The sequence below is a fragment of the Tiliqua scincoides genome, chromosome 1, assembly GCF_035046505.1.
Source record: "Tiliqua scincoides isolate rTilSci1 chromosome 1, rTilSci1.hap2, whole genome shotgun sequence".
Classification (NCBI taxonomy): domain Eukaryota; kingdom Metazoa; phylum Chordata; class Lepidosauria; order Squamata; family Scincidae; genus Tiliqua; species Tiliqua scincoides.
Window position 1 is genome coordinate 66,540,368 of NC_089821.1, and position 8,335 is coordinate 66,548,702.

Here is an 8,335-nt window from a genome sequence, read left to right on the forward strand (position 1 = left end):
TACCCGACTTAGCTGTCCCAGAGGTGACAGCAGTCCCTGAGGCACTGCTGCTCACACAAGACTGCGTATCCACAAGACTCCCTTGCTTAGCGTACACATTCCAGATCAAGAGAGAATTCTCCACTTGTGTGCCTAGCTCTCCCCCTCTTCCACCCCCCTGCAGGCCTAGGGAGAGACTGCAAATTCCTGGCAGTGGAGTTTAACCCTCTGAAATCAACAAAGGCAGTGTTCACCAAGTCTCCAAGTTCTGTTTTCAAGCTGAGCAGTCATGAAGTGATCTACATTAATCCTCTCCCCTCTGTAGTGTGCTAGCATCCTCCCCTTCTCTGCTTTATTTTATACCTCTTCTTTTAAATTCACTAATAGCCAGGTCAGCAACATGCTAATCCCTGTAAATCCAATACCACAAAGCCCAACAATCTACTATGAATGCACAAAAGCAACCAGTCACACCAATGATCAACTTTTGCTGGATTTTTATTATGAAATCATTCGCTCCATTGATGTCCTCTGACCGAATTCTCTTATTGATCAATGCTGAACTTGTGGGTGAAATTACAGCACTATTGCCAGATCATTACCCTCTGACTGGCAAAGTGAGCAGATAGAGCTTCCATATTCTTCTAATGAGGTTTCCCTGGTGTTTTTTTCAGCAGATTTTGGAGAGGTTTTGTTCTGTTCTTGCACAAGGATGTAAAGTAGGAATTTCTTACCTACTGAGAATTCCAGTTCTGGGAAAGGAAGGCTGGAATTCTTACTGCTGGGATACCTCTCCTCCTGGAAGGTAGGATCGGAACCTCAATGAACAGATACTCCTCCCATGTTGGGGGTGTCCCCTCCTGTTCCCCCAGTCCAGACTCGAAGAGCAGGAAAAGACCTGATGCCCCCTGCTCATCAGCAGTGGCCTGGCCCTTGATTGGTGGCATGTCCACCGCGAGGGTTGACTGTGGCGATACCTAGCCAACTGTAGGAGTAACTACAAACAAATAACAACCAACCACCCCAACAACCACGCAAAAAAACCCCACTGGGGTTTTTCTCCCCTCCCGTGGAGAGGCCTGAGGTAGCAGTGTACCCCCCGAGCTGGAGAAGCGGTGGGGAGAATGCCAGCCTTCCTTTCCCAGAAATGGAATTCTCAGGTAAGAAATTCCTACTTTCTCTGAGAGGGGAGGGCTGGCATTCTTACTGCTGGAATATACCAGAGCCAACCAGAAGGGTGGGCCAGCGAGTGGTCGCTCACAGCCTCACCACCTGTTGCAACACCTTACGCCCCATAGTGGCGCCTGATGTGGCTGTGGTTATCCAGTAGTGCTTGGCGAAGGTGTGGACCGAAGACCACGTCACTGCCCTACAGATTTCAATATGGGATGCGTACCTGTCGAATGCCACCGAGGTGGCAGCACTCCTGAGGGAGTGAGCCATGATCCCTTCTGGGGGAACTTCCCCTCTGGCCTGGTAGGCCAGCCATATGCACGCTTTTAACCAGCATGCTAGCGAGCTGGCTGAGGCCTTGTGGCCTTGGTTGGAGCCCTTGTAGGTTACAAACTTCCGGGACTCCGACTTCCTAAGGTCTCTAGTGCGCCTGGTGTAATATCGTAAGGCCCTACGCACATCCAGAGCGTGCCATGCCTTCTCCCTGGGGTGCACCGGCTTGGGGCAGAAGGATGGGAGAATCAGTTCCTGAGCCCCGTGAAATAGGGACTTGACCTTTGGGACAAAGGTCGGATCCAGGCAGAGTACCACCTCGTCCTTATGGAAAATGCACAGCTTGGGGTTGATGGACAAGGCCCCAAGCTCCAAGATCCTCCTGGCTGAGGTAATCGCCACTAGGAAGAGAACCTTGAACGTGAGTTTCCTAATGGGGACTGAGGTCAGAGGCTCGAAGGGTGCCTGAGTGCGGGCCTCCAGAACCTTGTTCAGGTCCCAGCTAGGGAACCTGTGGACCGTCGGGGGTTCAGCAGTGCCACCTCCCTCAGGAACCTGCGGACGTGAGGATGGGATGACAGGGATTCCCCTGAGCCCGCTCCCAGCATGCTGCCGAGGGCCGCCAACTGTCTCTTGAGTGTGTTGGTGGATAGACCCTTGTCCAGGCCCTCCTGCAGGAAGGCCAAGACGTGCTTTAACCCAGCCTTGACTGCCCTGACCCCCCCTAGCCTCCGTCCACCTAATAAAGGTGCGCCAGGTGAACTGGTACACCTTCCTGGTGGAGGACTTATGTGAGGCCAGCAAGGTGACCGTGACCCTGTCAGAACACCCCAGCCTGACTATCATGCTCCGCTCAACCTCTATGCTGTCAGATTGAAGAGGTGTGGCTGAGAATGTGCCTGGAGCAGAAGGTCCTACTGTAGCGGGAATGTCCAATGGTTCTGTGTTGACAGGCGTAGGAGCTCTGGAACCACGGATGTCTGGGCCACTTGCAGGCGATTAGAATGACTTCGGTCCGGAACTGCTTGATTCTGTTGAGGAGATGCTGGAGTAGCAGAACTGGTGGAAAGGCATACAGAAGAGCCTGAGGCCAGGGGCTGCTTAGATTGTCTATTGCCTCCGCCCCCTCTTATGGGACCCTTGCGAAGAACGTTTGGATTTGCGTGTTCTCTCTCATGGCAAAGAGGTCCAGGAGTGGAGTCCCGAATCTCTCTCTCACCAGGCTGAAGACCCGTGGGTTTAGCTGCCACTCTGTCTCCAGGATCCGCCACCTGCTTAGCCAATCCACTGCGGCATTGTCCGCTTCGGCCACTTGCTCCGCTTGTGTGGCTATGAGATGGGCTTCGGCCCAAGTGATGATGGCTGCTGCTTCTTTGTGGAGGGCTCCTTGTTTGTTCATGTAAGCCTTGGCGGTTACTTTGTCCATTCGCACTAGAACTTGCTGGCCTTGGATCAGGTGGGCGAATTTGCCCAGCGCCAGACGGATGGCGCTGAGTTCCAGCAGGTTGATGTGCATGCGGGACTCCTCCCTGGACCAGGCTCCCTGGGCGACCGCCCCCTTGTGTGGGTTCCCCACCCCAGAAGGCTGGTGTCCGTGGTGATCACTGTCCACTCCGGGTTGCAGAGTGGGGAACCCTCTGCCAGTTTGGAGTGGCTCCTCCACCACGCCAACTCCTTCCTGACCTTGGGAGGAGTGGAGGTCTTGTAGTGGACGTTGTTCTCTATCTCTTGCTGAAAGCGCAGGAGGAATCTCTGGAGCACCCTGGCATGGAAGCGTGCCAGGCATGGTATAATGTCCTGGGAAGACACCATCATGCCCAACAGTCTGGCTAGCGTCAATGCATCCTGTTGCTGTGTCGCGAGCAGTGTCTCCAGAAGTTGCCACATCTTCTCGTGCCTCTCTGGGGACAGAGAGACCCTGTACTTGGTAGTGTCCAGGAGCAGGCCCAGGTGCACCAACTGGTGGCTCGGTTGCGGGCAGCTCTTCTTCCTGTTGATCATGAACCCCGCTTTCTTGAGAGTGTCTACAGTGATCTGGATGTCCCTTAGGGCACAAGCCTTAGAGGGGCTCGGATCAGGATGTTGTCCCGAGGTCTCCATCTTGAAACAGCACTTCCAGAGGAACTGGTTCAGGCACTTGAGGATTGATCTTGTGCTACCATTCTTCTTTGGGACCAGGAAGAAGGTGGAGTAGTCTCCCTTGCCCCTCTGTGCCGGTGGGACTGGCTCGACTGCTCCGATGTCCAGCAGGTGGCAAATTGCCGCGTGCATGCGCTGGTGCTTCTCCTGTACCTTGTACTGCGGCACCCTCCAGAAGCGGTTCCTGGGCTTGGTCTTGAAATCCAAAGAGTAGCCCCTGGTCACTATCTCCAGCAGCCAGGCATCTGTGGTGATCTTGCTCCAATACGCCGCAAAGTGCTGGAGGCATCCTCCAATCTGGGGGCCCTCCATCTGTGGTCCGGCGTCATGCAGAGTGGGTGGGCTTGGCAGCCCTGTGGGAAGAGGAAGGAGAATCTCCTCCCGCGGGGGGGGGGGGGTGAAGACTTAGGGAAAAATCTCCACTTGGCCCATCGGGCTTTGTGGGAGGCAGAGTCCCTGAAGGAGACTCTAGGTCTGAATGCGGGGCGTTGTCGGCGAAAGGACTGGCCTGGCCTTGTTGACTTGCCTGCCTCCTTGTGTGCTGAGGGAAGCACCTTATGCTTATCCCTGCCTTCTACCAGCAAGGGGTCAAGGGCGTGACCAAACAGTTTGGACCCCGTGAAGGGGAAGGCTACCAGACGTGCCTGGGAACCCTGGTCTGCATCCCAGTGTCGGAGCCAGATGTTCCTCCTAGCCACTACATTTGCAGCCAATGCTCTAGCGCTGAACTGCATGGCCTCCAGGGATGCATCTGCTGAGAAGGCTGCTGCTAGCGACAACTTCTTGAGTGTGGGCCTAGACAGGAGCTTGTCTGAGGCCATCAGGTCCTCCACCCAGGCCATAAGCGCTCTTGTCATAATGGAGGTGGCAGCTGATGCCCTAATGGCTAAGGCAGAGGCCTCAATGTCCCTGTTGAGGGCGCTCTCCACCTGTCAGTCGCAAGGGTCCCTGGGGCCCCCCTCCCCCTCTGAGGGCAGCATGGCTGCGGAAGATAGTGCTGCAACTGGGGAGTCCACGCCCGGGACCTTCAGCTGCTCCATAACATCAGCTGGCAGACAATAGCGTTTATCCACAGAGCGTGGGGTATGCCTGGACCTGGTGGGTGCCCCCCATTCAGCCTCTAGGGCCTGCCTGAAGGGGTCTGGGAAGGGGACCACAGCCTTCGTGGTGGCCTTCTGGGGACGGAGGATCTTGGAGCTGGGCCTGCACGGCTCTGAAGCCTCACTTGCCTTGGTTTCCCCTTCGTCACCTAAGTCCAAGATGCCTGCTGCCTTGGCCAACAGGCGTGGGTACAGGTCCAAAGGGAAAAGCTTGCCCCCGCTTTCCTCTGGAGGCCCTTCATCCTTACCAGTGAGCTCCCCCTCCTCCCTGGAGTCCTCAGACAGGTCAGGGGTGACTGACTCCCAGGGGTCTGAGGAAGTTGCCCTGCTGGGTTCCTTGGTCCGCTTGCAGCGGTTGGGCTTGTCTGACTCGCCCTTTGCACCCTTGCCCTTATGCCGCTTGCGTGGCGGGGCTCCCTCTCGGGGCTGCTGGAATCGGAGCTGGATGAGGATGGGGGGGCCGTTTACGCTTCCTCTTGCCCCCTGTGGGCTTGGGGCTGCTGGCTTTCCCCAGGATCCGTCACACCATAGCCTCAATTTGGGCCTGGGACAGCGCAGACATCCCCCCCGGACTGGCCCATACTGGCTTATGGTAGGCCCATGTCCCCCAGGGGTAACTGCGGTGCCAGGTGAGTCCTGGTACTCCTCCTGTTCTTCTTGGGGCTGCAGCCCCAGGCACTGCAGGTTCCAGTCCTCCATGGGGGGGGGGGGGCCTTGCAAAGCTGCAAAACTGGAAAAGGTGAGGGAGGGGTCAGCTCAGCCTGCTGGGGCGCTCAACCTTCCCCCCTGCCATGCTTCCTCCCCCTTGCCTAGTGGGCCTGTCCTGCAGGGTAGGGCAGGTAGCCCGTGTGGGAGGTGCTGCCCAGAGGGGGGGGCCTTTGCCGCTGCCCACCTGGAGGGGTGCCTACCCTCCCGGTGACCCCACTGTGAGGGGTGCGGTAGCGCTGCCCGCCGGGTGCACTCCCCGTTGGCGTTCCTGCTCCCTCCCACGCTCACCCACTGCTGCAGAGAAGGGGTGGCTGCACTGTCTGGGGCTTATTATTATTATCATCAGTATTTATATACCGCTTTTCAACAAAAGTTCACAAAGCGGTTTACAGAGAAAAATCAAGTAACTAATGGCTCCCTGTCCCAAAACGGTTATGGGGTCCGCTGCTGCTGCCATGACTGGAGGTCTGCAGGGGGCTGTGCCGGATGAGGGGGGAACCCCGCCGCCTGCCGTCTCCTTGCCCGCTCCACTGCCGCTTGGGGGAACGGCTACCGATGGGCTTTGCTGCCCCGGTGAGCCCCCTGCAGGGCGCAGCGTTGCTGGAGCCTGTGGAGTGCTCCACTGCTGGGCTGCCACTGGCCTGAGTCCCTCCTGCGGGGAAGGGGGGGAAGGCCCAAGATGGTGCCCACTGTGTGGCTCCGGTGCTCCTGCTGGCTGGCCGGGAAGGGGGTCCGAAGCCTCCCACACTGCCTCAACCCGCTGTTCCTGCCCACTTGCAGTGAGGGAGAAGGCAGTGTTGAGTCCCATCAGCAGACAGGCTCTAGCTGCTGTGCAGAGCCTGGGAGGTGGGGGGGGGTTCAAGCCCCATGCTCCAAGGAAGAAGGCAGAAAGAAAAAATAAAAAAATCACGAAAAAAAGGTCCGTCCTCATTCCTAGAAGGTAGGACCGGAACTGGGAAACAGGAGGGGACGCCCCCAACGTGGGAGGAGTATCCGTTCATTCAGGTTCTGATCCTACCCTCCAGAAGGAGGCGCATCCCAGCAGTAAGAATGCCAGCCCTTCCTTCCCAGAGAACATGCCTTTTCTAGTGAAATAACTGGCTATAATCCTTGTGTTAATCAACCTTGTAATATGGTGATCTTGGACAGCAAGATAGAGCGGCAGAAGACTGCAGCACTCTTTGTGTGTAGACCATCAGATGAGGGAGGGAAGATGGGAAACATTTCTGTGTGCAGTACTTTTATATATCCCAGGCAACTGGAGTGAATCTTTACACAAGTTCTTCTCCCCTGGAGATATGAGGCTGTGGACTTCATCCTCATACATCTGCTCCATTGCCTTCACACTTAGGAAAGGCAGAGGTGCAGTTTCCAATTTCTAGGGATAATAGCAGCCTAATTGCACAGTATCTTCCTGAATGACAATTCAATGTTTAAAGAGAAACGTCTAGCTAAACTAAGTGTACCCCAGACAATCTGATCTTCCATGAAATCTGTTACAGGTAGATTACCCCTTATCCAGACACCTGAAATCCAGACATTTGTTTTCTGTAGTGTGAACACATGCAATGCAGGTACAGGTTGTAAGTTCCGTCCTCTGCTCTGTGGTGTATAAATGTACAGACATTGTTGAAAAATGTCAATAGGCCAGCAGATGCCCATATAGGTCACAGTGAAAAGAGCACTTCTCATTATATTTATGCAATTATTCCAAAATCCAGACAAATCCAAAATCCAAACAGTCTGGGTAAGGGATACTCAACCTGTACTTCTATGTATACAGGGAAACACTTCAAGGATGGGTGGGATACATGCTTTCTAAATAAGCAAATGAAATATTCTTATCTGGTTGCTTAACTATTAGGCATTTAACCACCTTGAATAAAGTCAGAAGAGTAATCTGATAACCAGAAAGGTGGTATAATTATTATTATTAGTCGTAGTAGTAGTAACCTGATGTAACAATATTCCAGATGTGCAATGCTGTTAGCTACACTGAATCCAGAATGCTGGATTCAGCATTCAGAAAATTCTGCTCTGCCTCAACTCCTCTTTCATCACCCAATACGGGTGCCAATTCAGTGGTTCTTTAGTTTGTTATCAAAGGGGAGCTACCCATAGACTTCTGTCTCTATTCAGAGAACACCCTTTGAAAATACACACAAAATCTGAAGTGTCTCTGCTTAATTACATTTTTAAATCTGGTGTTTTATACTGGTTTATTATTTATTTTATTTGTACTGTATTTTATGTTTAATATATTATGAGCCACATTGAGCACCTCTCACTCTGGAGGCGGAAAGGCATTTTAAATACACACTTCCCCCTTAAATTCACCTTCATTCTGAAGAACACTTCTCCATCAATTCAATGACAGAAGCAAAATGTTGTTGTGGCCAAAGCACTCACAATGTTAGCTAGCTTTTCCAGTCTAAAGAGACTCCAGGTTTATTGTGACTAGAGTTTCTGTAGGTTAAACTACTTAATGACCAATAAAGACAGTTGTCTTGAACACAGCCTGAACAGCTACAATGGACTAATATAGCTACTGCTCTGGTTATCTTTCCAGTGTAATGATGCAACTTCTCTATGGGCAGCAACCATGGTGGTGTATAGCATTATGGCTAAGGCTAAACTACAAATCAGAACACTCCTTTTGAATCTCATCTCAGCTATGAACTCACACATGGCTTTAAATTAAGCCAATCCCTTTCAGCCTAATGTCCCCATCTGCAATGGGGGAACAATAGATTAACCTTAGTGTTACTAAAAGGATAGGACTACACATGTGAAACACTGATCATTTGAAAGTGCAAACTTATTGGATAGGTTAATCTCATGGGTCCTCTCCCATTGAGCTGATGAACTATCTCCTGACGGAGCAAGCACAGATCATCATTCTGTAAGTGGCCTCACCATAGTTACGGTACTTTGTTCACACACATTCCTCATGAGTAGGGACG